Source organism: Schistocerca gregaria, chromosome X, assembly GCF_023897955.1.
Source record: "Schistocerca gregaria isolate iqSchGreg1 chromosome X, iqSchGreg1.2, whole genome shotgun sequence".
Taxonomy (NCBI): Eukaryota; Metazoa; Arthropoda; class Insecta; order Orthoptera; family Acrididae; genus Schistocerca; species Schistocerca gregaria.
This window is the reverse complement of record NC_064931.1, coordinates 859,028,935-859,040,945: the sequence shown is the minus strand read 5'-3', so window position 1 is coordinate 859,040,945 and position 12,011 is coordinate 859,028,935. Positions and strand designations below refer to the sequence as shown.

The 12,011-nt window shown below is 46.6% G+C and overlaps 1 non-coding gene and 1 pseudogene across 1 annotated transcript; both read left to right on the top strand.

Moving 5' to 3' along the window:
- The first annotated feature begins 380 nt into the window (after positions 1-380).
- Positions 381-498, top strand: LOC126299971 (5S ribosomal RNA; annotated as a pseudogene).
- A 4,036-nt stretch (positions 499-4,534) lies between these two features.
- On the top strand, positions 4,535-4,609 carry Trnas-cga (transfer RNA serine (anticodon CGA)). Its single transcript has one exon. It is a non-coding gene; the product is annotated as a tRNA-Ser (tRNA).
- The last annotated feature ends 7,402 nt before the right edge of the window (positions 4,610-12,011 follow it).

The window sequence follows — 12,011 nt, the reverse complement described above, 5'->3', positions numbered from 1 at the left end:
ATGTGTATGATGCTTTATGTTTTTCTTGCTCTCATCGTGACGATTAGTTAGTCCAAACATTTTGTTTCCGTATAAATTTCCTGTCAATTCCTCTTCATTTTGAGTAAAGCCGTCCTCACGTTAGTTTTCAATAGCGTTCAGGTAATTGCAACTCCTAGTTCCTGCACTCAAATTCCTTAATTTGATGTTGTCTTTCTGCCATACACATTTGGTCAAATTGTTTCTCCGCACCCAGCATTTTGCGCAATAGTGGTATTGATCGTTGACATAGGGCTATTTCTACCTTCATCTCTCTCCATCCTCCTTAAATTCGAACTTATTCTCCGTTTCTAATGAACTCGTTGTCGACGGATGTTAAATCATAATCTTCCCCTGCTCTTTCCATCGGCCTTGCCGCATTGATAACACCGGTTCCCGCCAGATCACCGAATTTAAGCGATGTCGGGCTGGGCTAGTACTTGGATGGGTGACCATCCGGTCTACCGAGCGCTGTTGGCAAGCGGGATGCACTCAGTCCTTGTAAGGCAAACTGAGGAGCTACTTGACTGAGAAGTAGCGGCTCCAGTCTCGTAAACTGATATACGGTCGGGAGAGACGTGTGCTGGCCACATGCCCCTCCCTATCCGCATCAAGTGACGCCTGAGGGCTGAGGACGACACGGCGGCCGGTAGGTACCGTTGGGCCTTCCAAGGGCTGTTCGGACGGAGTTTAGTTACCCTGCTCTTCTTTTAGTACCAGTGGCGTACCAACTCACATAATATGCCAAATTTCCCATGTATGTAGGCCAAAAATGGGATAGGGAGAGAAAAAAGGAAGAGACTATGGAACTCAAATTCTTGTTGCAAATAGGTATTGGTGAACAGAGTTAATATAAATACTTGCAATTTACAGTTAAAACAAAAACTTTGATCAATTTATCGTGCATATTTTGAGATCTACTAAAAACCTCTGTAACTTCACAAAGAGTGAAGCGCAGACAACTGAATTGGAAAACGAAATCTTTCAAGGTTAGTGTAAACGAAGTTTGTTGTGTGATACGTTAGCTTCTTCATTGTAGATTATGAAGCTAAGGGTAGTTACCTATAAGAGCTGCTGTAACGATAAATGGTGTCTTCAGTATCCTTGCTTAGTCAGTTTTCTTGCCAGAATGTGTTATGGGACAGTTAAAACCATTTTTAAAACTGAAGTATTCAGCAGTACAGAGACTTTATGACCAATAAAGAGCTCGTAATATTTTACATCAGTGTTTCTGAACATCGGAGGATGGCCCTTACGATTTTTACGGTAACTCCGTAATGGGTAATGCGCCTGGAGATTGATTCTTAGGCATTTGTTTTTCTCGTTATTTCGCTGTGACCCGTGGCTGGCATTTTCGAATTTCCTGCCACTTGTTGCTCTGTTCCTCTATAAGTCAATTTATATTCGCATTATTGCACCATAACATTGCATTTCCTGGTTGACTGGTTGGATTCTGCGCTCTCCCTTGATATCCTGCATTTGCATTTAATCAATGTTGTTTCGCCAGTGCTGGAATATACACATCTTTAATATGTAGTGTTTTCTATTTAGTGTCCGCAGCTAGTGATGTAGTGGCTAGCATTGCTCCCTCTGGATCACGGGGTCCCGGGTTCTATTCCCGGCTGAGTTGGAGATTTTCTCTGCCCGGCGACTGGGTGTTGGTGTTGTCCTCATCATTTCATCATCATCATTCGTGACAGTGGCTAGATTGGACTGTGTAAAAATTGGGACTTTGTAGGGGCGCTGATGATCGCGCAGTTGAGCGCCCACAAACCAATCATCATCATCATCATCATCATCCTCTTTAGTGTTGTAGCAGTTGTTACGTTAACGTAATTCAATGGATTCCAGAGTTTTATGGGTATAGTATCATTCCACGTTAGCTAGGATTAAAGACTCATTGTACTTTACTGTGTGATCAAAATTACTGAAAACCTGTTTCACCACAGCTAATTTTTCATATGACTAGTCGACGGTTTCTGCAGTATTCCTTAAGTCTCCCCGAAAAAAAAGGCATTGGTTCCAAAGTTTGATGTAAGGGTACTACATACTCTAATTCAAAGCAACAGAAATGAAAGGACTGAGACACAGGTTTTTGCTTGAGCGTCATCAGTGGCTCACTGAGCATTCCTATCCAGTATCGTTATTGCTCACGAGATATGGTGCCTTTATGTCAACTATATTAAAATGTATTGATGGGTGGTCTTAATATAAAACATGTCCTCAAGCAAAGAGTATCATATGAATACAAGAGGTACTACACTCTAAGATAAAAATGACGCACTACGAAGGAATTATCCTAATGGGAAAGAAGTCGGCAGATGTGATGTGCACGTCTGTCCACGCCAGTTGAACGTCTGGTCGCGCTCTGCCTCGGATGACGAGCTGTGACAAGCGCGTATCTGGCAGTGAAAACGGACAGTGGACTCGCGAGGACTGTACACCGTCCTCAATCGTTTAGAATTCGGTAAAATAGCTGTTAGTGTGCCGTCCGTCTTACATTCAATCCCGCGTGGCAAGTGGTAAATTTATTTCCAATTTTATGGCGAGCATTAATTTTTGAACATTTATTGCAAAAATTCAATGGAGTGATGTTAGTCAGGGCGAAAAATAATCTGGTAGAAGGTTACCGTAGAGGTCGCCTCTGAACTTCTAAAGGTGCTGTTAGATTAGAAAGACTTGTTTTCAATGGAACATAACGCAATTTTAAGTGTTGTTTGTGAGAAACTTTAATTAAATTAAATCTTGATTGGAACTTTAAACTTTTACTGAAGTCATAGTTCTGATTCCGCAAAGAAATGGGAAACAGACACTTTTCTTTCAGTGGGCTGGACCGGAATGTGGCCGTGCAGACTGGAAACAACGGTCAGTATGTTTCCCTTCCCTTTCTGGCTGACCACCAAAGTAGTTGCCAGGCTCACGTGATTAAAGACGGCATCAAAACTTTAAGCCAGTGAAGTAACTTATTCGCTGCCCCACAAGTATTCGGCATTATATCCCTCAGGAGGACACCTAACAACTCTATCAGTCATGTCCAAGCCAAATAACTGCTTGCATAAGGGCGTGAGGTAGACCAATGCGTTACTGATTTCTTCTACTGCACTGTACCACCCATCCAGAGGCCGTGTTCAGGTTCAACGCTATACTCAATTTTTCGAATGCTATGCTGTACAACCCCGTCCGAAACCGTGCACAGGTACAGCCCCATACTGCACTTTGTGGATATTGCGCTGTACTATGATGTCCAAAAACGTTTACAAGTACAGTGTAGTACCATTTCCACACATTCCGGCAAATGCGTTCGTTCTGTCCCATATATAAGGAAAGAGTTGTTTTCTGTACATAAATGTAAAGGTAAAAGTTAATAAGGATTTAGTACTAGAATATTTGCTTCTCTTATTAACTTATCTAACAAAAACCCTAAGACTTTTCCTATATACAATGATTCATTGGCATGTATTTCGGTTGTGGAAAGTCGGTAGTTGGATGACCTTGAAAAGTAGTTGAAACTATGTAATTGAAAGTACAGCGACCCCCTTTTCATACCTATGTGAGTGTGTTTGCATAGCGTTTTACAAGCATTATTTTGACAATTTACGACTTGTTTACACGTCTGTGGATCAGTGTACTGCATTATTTCGGTAGTTTACGAGTTGTTTTTGCGTGTCTGTACACCAGTGTATTGCATTATTTCGATAATTTACAAGTAGTTTTCAGGTCTGTAGACTGTGTATTGTGTCACCAAGCACTTGAGAGCCAGTGTTTTGTATCATTGTAATAAATTAACTAAGTGAAATCCATCGCTAAATAAATTGTTCCAAAATAAAGTATACGTCTTCCTCTCATGCAGCCCAGCACAGGCTGAGTCCTTTTCTCACCATTACCCCCACCCCCCCTCCCCCCAGACCGCCGTGGGAAGATAGCATTCTCAGTCCGCTGGTGGCAGTACTGTGTTCTAGGTCATTTGGACTCCGGACCTCATCGTGAACACACTGCATGGAGCTACTGCCTATGACAACGCAAATTGAAACTCCCTGGCAGATTAAAACTGTGTGCCCGACCGAGACTCGAACTCGGGACCTTTGCCTTTCGCGGGCAAGTGCTCTACCAACTGATCTACCGAAGCACGACTCACGACCGCTACTAACAGCTTTACTTCTGCCAGTATCCGTCTCCTACCTTCCAAACTTTACAGAAGCTCTTCCGCGAACCATGCAGAACTAGCACTTCCGAAAGAAACGATATTGCGGAGACACGGCTTAGCCACAGCCTAGGGGATGTTTCCAGAATGAGACTTTCACTCTGCAGCGGAGTGTGCGCTGATATGAAACTTCCTGGCAGAGTGAAAGTCTCATTCTGGAAACATCCCCTAGGCTGTGGCTAAGCCGTGTCTCCGCAATATCCTTTCTTTCGGAAGTGCTAGTTCTGCATGGTTCGCGGAAGAGCTTCTGTAAAGTTTGGAAGGTAGGAGACGGATACTGGCAGAAGTAAAGCTGTGAGTACCGGTCCTGAGTCGTGCTTCGGTAGCTCAGTTGGTAGAGCACTTGCCCGCGAAAGGCAAAGGTCCCGAGTTCGAGTCTCGGTCGGGCACACAGTTTTAATCTGCCAGGAAGTTTCATATCAGCGCACACTCCGCTGCAGAGTGAAAGTCTCATTCTGACAACGCAAATTGTTTAAATGAAGACTGCATGCAAAATAAAGACTTACGTCCATCCTATCCCGCAGCGCAGCACAGGCTGAGTCCTTTACCGGCCAATTCCATGGAAGAGATGGAGGTAGGATGACTTAGGTTAGTGGACGTATCCCAAGTGACCTATTTTCTCGCCATTCTCTTAGGTTACTGGAGGTAGCCCAAGTGCCCTTTCTTCCACCAAAATCTGAACTTACTGCCATTTTCTGGTGAAGGCGAGGGGGGATGGGAGGGGGTTAGGTTAGTAGAGGTAGCCCAATTGACCTATTTTCCCTCCAAAATTTAAACATCCTGCCATGATGTCATTGTGACATTGCCAAATATGTCGCCGCCATCTTTGATCCGCCATCATGAGTAAAATGTGGCAATAATGCAGAGTAGAGTGATACACAGGTTGTCCAATGTAGGGGACATGTAGTAATCAAAAGCGTTCATATGACGAGGACTCTTTATCTGTTTCATATAAGTATCCGAGAGCTCATTACACACATTTCTTGATTTCACCCGCTCAAACATGCTGTAAGTAGTAACATTCTCATTTCCCACGAATCCGTAGTCCTCAAAGTTAGTTCTCATAACATATTAAGGCAGTAAGAGCTCTATAATCTTTTTTCTAATGTGTGGCTACAGCTCTGTTGTTGTACAAGCAGAGTTATGCAGTCACTATCCCTCTCTAATAGCGATAACTACAGCGTGACCATAGTTTGCACAATACACTATGAAAGCTATGCATGGAATGTACTGGTACAAACCCTGACTTGGCGGTCTGAATATATAAAAGACACCACTGTGTATTAGCTGGATTTACAAGTATCGAAAATACGAAAATGTTACTTAATATCCGTCTTGATTGCAATCAAGACGGATTTTAAGTAACATTATAAAATCACTGATTGCTGTTATCCGATAAAACACTATGTCTGTTTTTGCAAAATACGAAACGATTTTGTGGAAGTGATGTAAGCGATAAACCGAAAAGACGTTAGGACTTTCTCAGATTGCAATTACGTTCTTTATTCATCGACAGATATGTGATGACAGGAGGCATTTCGTAGTGTGAGAACGACACACAGCTGGTGCGAGTGTGGACGTATCATAATTTTTTATACACCAATAAGTGATAGAAATGTTATGCTGCTGCTTGAACGTAAAGGAACCACGGCTTATGTTCTGACATATCACCAGACGTTTGTGGGAAATAATCAAACTACTAATCACGTAAAAACAAAAAACAATAATTGCGTATGTCTAAGCCCTAAGGGAAGTGCGTGGTGAATTATGATTTCAACGCACTGAGGAGTATATCCGAACGCAAGGGGTGACAGACTCATTTCGTAAACAAATCCACAATATAGCAATGCCAGGGCTCAACTGACCCTGCTATTATGTACAAACAGGATGGGCAGTACGGCTGTAACAAAACGTCTCCTCATTGGCAGTCCTAAGCGTATCCTCGCGTTTTTCTTGTAGCAATATCGACAGTGACGTTGATTAAAGTACACCAACAAATATCCGTGATGTCTTTCCAACCCTTTCGTCCACGGGAGCGTTGTTGATTATCACATAGTACCAGACACCTGTGCTTTATATCACTTGTTTGAGAGAGTCTTGGCAGGATATAACGCCTTTCGGAAGTACTGACTGGAAAAATTAAATGTCAGATACTTTCCTAGGACGGAAGAGAATCGAGACATATAGCTAATGTGAGTATGGGCATACTATTATCTTTTTGGGCGCTGTATACATACGAGCATAAACGATAACTGCACTGTTTGTCTGAAATGCGTATATGTTGCAGTGTAAAGTTACTGTGGCTTATGTTCTGGCATGTCCAGAGAAAATAACTGTGTGTCCTGTCGTGAGGGAGTTATAGATTCAGCACATCGGTAGCTGTAAGGGGAAATAATTTTTTTCTTTTTTCTTTTTTTTTTACGTGCAGGATTATGTGCACTATAGATATTGAGATTCGTTCCAGAACCACGGCCATCAAGAGGAGACATTTCCAGTACATCGCTGGGTCTCAGACTGAAGCAGCAATCCTATTTAATTGTTGTTACACTGATAAATATGTTCCTGGTTCCCAATATTCTTGTGAGTCTGGAGATGGCCGCAGAAAGCCTAGCAGCAAGCAAGCAGGTCAGGGCTGGAAACAGCATCTCAGTGGATGCCTTTGATCTGAGCTGGGTCTTGCCCATCCTTCGCACACCAGTTCAGAGAGTCCGAGGAACCTTCCAACTTATCACGATTTGGCTTGCGGCTCTCCCTGGATGGGCAAATAGTGAACTAATACCTGGTTTGCATTGAGTCGCTTTTGGGACCGCATGTGTCATGTGTATACTCTGTGGAAATTTGAGAAGATTCGGTACTATGAGTGTTTGGATATTGATAGCATTCAAAATGCTATCACTCAGGTGCTCGTCGGGTGGAGGCTCGTCCACGGCCGACCGGCCTCTCCCTGGCTGACACGCGCTTTCGCGGCTGTGGTTATGGGCCGTGTTTCCGGCAGCAGTTCCCTCTATCGGTGCTGTACTGCAGCATAGTGAGTACATGGGATTTATTTGATCAGTAGACCATTGTTGTGGGTTTTAACTGTCAGTTCAATATGAAGAGCTGTACAAAGTAGTTTTGCCGCCGAGAGTCCCGACTGCAGAAAACAATGGCGGAAGGTGTTCCCACACCAGCAGCAGCAGCAGCAGTTTGACAGGTAAATTCAGTGACAGATTGGCTGTCCCATTGGGATTGCTAGGAAGAATGCAACCTGTGTTATGGGAAGCACTGCAACAGATTTCTACAGCACGTCCAGAGGGGGGACTTGGCCGTTATTTACATAGACATCATGGAAGGGCATCCGGTCACCCCTTCAGATTAACCATGCCAAATCCGATCGTAACAATGCCGACCCTGCAAAAACTGCGGGAGAAAGGTGTGGTGTCACAGCCAGACACCACACTTGCTAGGTGGTAGCCTTTAAATCGGCTGCGGTCCGTTAGTATACGTCGGACCCTCGTGTCGCGACTATCAATGATTGCAGACCGAGCGCCGCCACACGGCAGCTCTAGAGAGACTTCCTAGCACTCGCCCCAGTTCTATAGCCGACTTTGCTAGCGATGGTTCACTGACTTCTACGCTCTCATTTGCCGAGACGATAGTTAGCATAGCCTTCAGAAAAACACGGTTGGCTCTCCTGCCAACCACAACATTGGCGACGAGGCAAAACCGCGTTCTTATCTAAATTGCCCTGATTTACTTGTGTAATGGCTTCGCCACAATCTCCAGATATACTGTCCGAATTTTATCGCTTGCAGAATCATCAGACGCAAGCCTTACTGGATGCCCTTGGACAGTTCGTCCAGGGTCAACGTGCGATGCAAAACGATGCGGCAGCAGCCGCTTCACCGCTAACGCAGCCATAACACGCGGTTGCACCCACTTTTCGACCTTTTGATGCTGCACTGGAAAGCTGGACGGAGTGGTCACGCCAATTTGGATTCCATCTCGCCGCCTATAGAATTCAAGGTAACGAGCGGCAGCCATATCTGTTGTCTTCCGTCGGCGTGAACACGTACCGTGTGATAGTCAAATTATTTCCCCAACGCGACGTAGCAACTCTGTCCTACGAAGAAATTTTGTCTGCATTAGATGCATTTTTCAAAGAGTCAGTCAATGTGGTTGCCCAACGGTATACCTTCTTTCGTACAAAACGTACGGCAGGTCAGACTAATCGGGAGTGGGTTGCAACCTTGCAAGGCCTTACTAGGGATTGTGCTTTTGAGTGTCAATGTGGACTCCCTTATTCAGATACTATGGTACGTGATGCAATTGCACAGAACGTTTCTGATGTTCGTATAAGGGAACAAATTTTGAAACTAGTAAAGCCCTCCCTTCAACAAGTGATGGACATATTGGATCGGCAGGACACACTTGACTTTGCTCAGGATTCATTTGAAACTTCGCCAGCAGTGTGTAACGTTACCCGGCCCGCCGGGCGAGCTGCACGGAATAGCAAACAGTCCTCGCGCCCGGTGCGCTACTGCCGCCAGGCTCTCAGCCACGTGTAGCGCGCCGGCAAGCAAATGCAGCGATTAAATCATGCCCGCGGTGTGCTACAAAACATTCGCGTGAGAATTGCCTGTCACGCCAAGCTATTTGCTTTTATTGTAATAAAAAAGGACATGTTCAGAATGTTTGCCAGAAAAAGCTTCGATCGGAAGCTCAAACCCGTTCCAGGTCCTTTGCTTCGCGCCGGAATCGGAATCGAACCAAGGATACTCAGGCTCGCGAAACTTCGCCCATGGAAATTCATGTAGTTCATTCCACTCCGCGCAGTGCCACTATCTCTAACAGTGACTGTGTTCGTCCCAAAAATAGTGTGCGTCGACATCGCCGGAACTCCCGTCAAGTCGCAAGTGATTATGTACCAGTGTCAGTTCACGTTGCACGAGACAGTCGGGCTTGTCCTCAGCAGGACAATAAACTTTTTGTAGACTTGGACATTAACGGCAAAGTGATACCATTCCAGCTCGATACCGGAGCTGCAGTTTCACTAATCAATCAAGACACTTACAAACTCCTGGGCACACCTCCGTTGCGTGCCCGGGTAAATATTTTTCAAAGTTGGACCTCGCAGATGCGTACTTGCAAATGCCGGTGGACGACGAATCCCAGCGCGTTTTGGTGGTTAACACGCATCTTGGGTTGTATCAATTCAAACGACTGCCATTCGGGTGTGCATCCGCCCCGGCATTGTTTCAGCAATATCTGCAAACTGTTTGTGCGTCGGTCCCTACTGCAGCAAATTATCTGGACGATATTGTGATCTCCGGAGAGACGGATTAAGAACATTATTTCAGAACAACTGAACAGAACATTATTTCAGAACATTATTTCAGGTCTTGCGACAAAATGGTCTTCGCTTGCGAAAGGACAAATGTGTGTTTTTTGCTCGGGACTTGCCATACCTGGGACATATAATCAATGCCCAAGGCATACATCCCAGTCCAACGCACCTCCGTGCCATACGAGACTTGCCTTCGCCGCAGAATTTGAAGCAGCTACAGTGTGTACTGGGAAAAATCAACTATTACAATAAATATGTGCCGCACGCCTCTTCCATTTCAGCTCCGCTGCATCGCTTACGCCGTAAGGGTGTTCCGTTCGTCTGGACAACGGAATGCGAACGCGCCTTTCTCCATTTGAAATCGGCGTTGCTTTCCAATGCTTGCCTTACGCCATTCGATCCCCAGAAGCCCCTTTTGTTGATGGTGGATGCATCGGATTTCGGGATCGGTGCTGTGCTTGCGCACAAAGATGGATCGCACTATCGCCCTATTGCCTTTGCGTCCAAATTGCTCTCGTCTGCGCAAAGAAATTATTCACAGATCGAGAAAGAAGCATTGGCTCTCGTATTTGGTGTTACAAAGTTTCATGATTTCTTGTATGGTTGTCACTTTACCATAATCACAGACCACAAACCTTTGACATCGCTTTTTCATCCGACCAAGCTTGTACCTCCACGTACAGCGCAGAAATTCATTCGCTGGACTATTTTCCTCTCGCAGTACCGCTACGATATCTAGTATCGGTCCACTGCTAAGCACGGAAACGCCGATGCGTTGTCCCGCTTGCCTGTTGCTGAGGATAGGGCATTCGATTCCTCCGAACTTGCTTGCATGTTCATTGATGGGGAAACCGATGACGTGGTCGAATCGTTTCCGATTGATTTTCGTCGTGTCGCTACAGCCACAGCTGCCGACCCTGTCCTTGCTCCCGTTCTGCGTTTTGTTGCTACGCAATGGCCCTTGTCAAAGTCACGGATCGGGGACCCGTTGGTTCGCCGATTTTTTGCTCACAAGGAGAGACTTTTTGTACGACGTGGTGTTTTGCTGTTGCGTTCTCATAATGACCAGTCCAGGGTCGTGGTACCACGTTCGTTACAGTCCTCTGTCTTACAGCTTCTCCACAAAGGACATTGGGGTATAGTGAGAACGAAACAACCTGCTCGTCAGCACTGTACTTGGTTCGGAGTCGATGCTGCGATTACGAATATTTGCTTTTCTTGCATGGTGTGTGGCGAACAACAATCAGCACCACCGCGGAAATTCTTTGCATGGCCAAATACCACTTCCCCTTGGCAACGCTTACACATCGATTTTGCTGGTCCATTCTGGAATGCTCGATGGTTGGTTGTGGTAGATTCATTCAGTAATTTTCCTTTTGTTGTCCGGATGTCTTCCACGACGTCAGCTGCCACCATCCAAGCGTTATCCGCTATCTTTTGCATTGAAGGTCCTCCACAGACTATTGTTTCCGACAACGGTCCACAATTCATGTCCGCAGAATTTGTCATTCTGCAAGGCCAATGGTATTCATCATCTGACGTCCGCGCCGTTTGCGTCGCAGTCCAACGGTGCCGCTGAACGATTGGTCAGGACTTTCCAGTCACAGATGTTGAAGTTGAAAGAGTCTCAGTCTCGGGAGGACGCGTTATTGCTCTTTTTGTCCTCTTATCGCTCTCAGCCCCGAGATGGTCGCTCGCCGGCTTAGTTGCTCCACGCCGTGCCCTCATCGCCACTACCGAGGTTCACGGCGTTGGCTCGAAGGGCGCATTCTTCGCTGCCTCGGACGCCCTATGTATCTGGTTTTGGGGGCCTCTGGTGAGGTGCGCCGGCATCTCAATCAGTTGCTCCTCTGTCGTCGTACTGGATCTGCCGCTCCCCGTCTGCTTTCAGCGACGGTGCCGTCCGGTCAGCGCCCCGGGGACCCATCTACTGGCTCGCCTCAACCCCAGGTGTTACCGACGCTGCTTCCATTTTGCCCCATGGCGACGCGCCGCCGCCACCGCCGCCGCCTGTTCTCCCGCCGGCGGCGCCCGCAGTGGACACGCCGCTGCAACCGCCGGGCGCCTCCCTGGGTCATGTGCCGCCGGTCGCTTCCCGTGACCAGTTGTCCTCCGACATGGAACTCTTGCCCGCTCCGGACCATATGTCGTCTTCGCCCGTCGGGTGCCCCGTCCCGATAGAGGTCGACCCTTCTGCCCCTCCTGTCTCTCTGCAGGCGCATACACCGCATATTGGCGTGCACCCTGGGGCAGGTTTCCAGGCGTTTCCTAGCTCCCCGCGGTCCGAATGGCACTGTGCGGGTGGCACAGCCTCGCCTGTTGTTAGGCTCCCCACCTCTTCGCATACGTCAACATGGGATCCTCCCCATGGCGGGCGGAAGCCATATGCCACATCCGTACGCCGATTTGCGGGGGAGGAATGTGGTGTCACCGCCAGACACCACACTTGCTAGGTGGTAGCCTTTA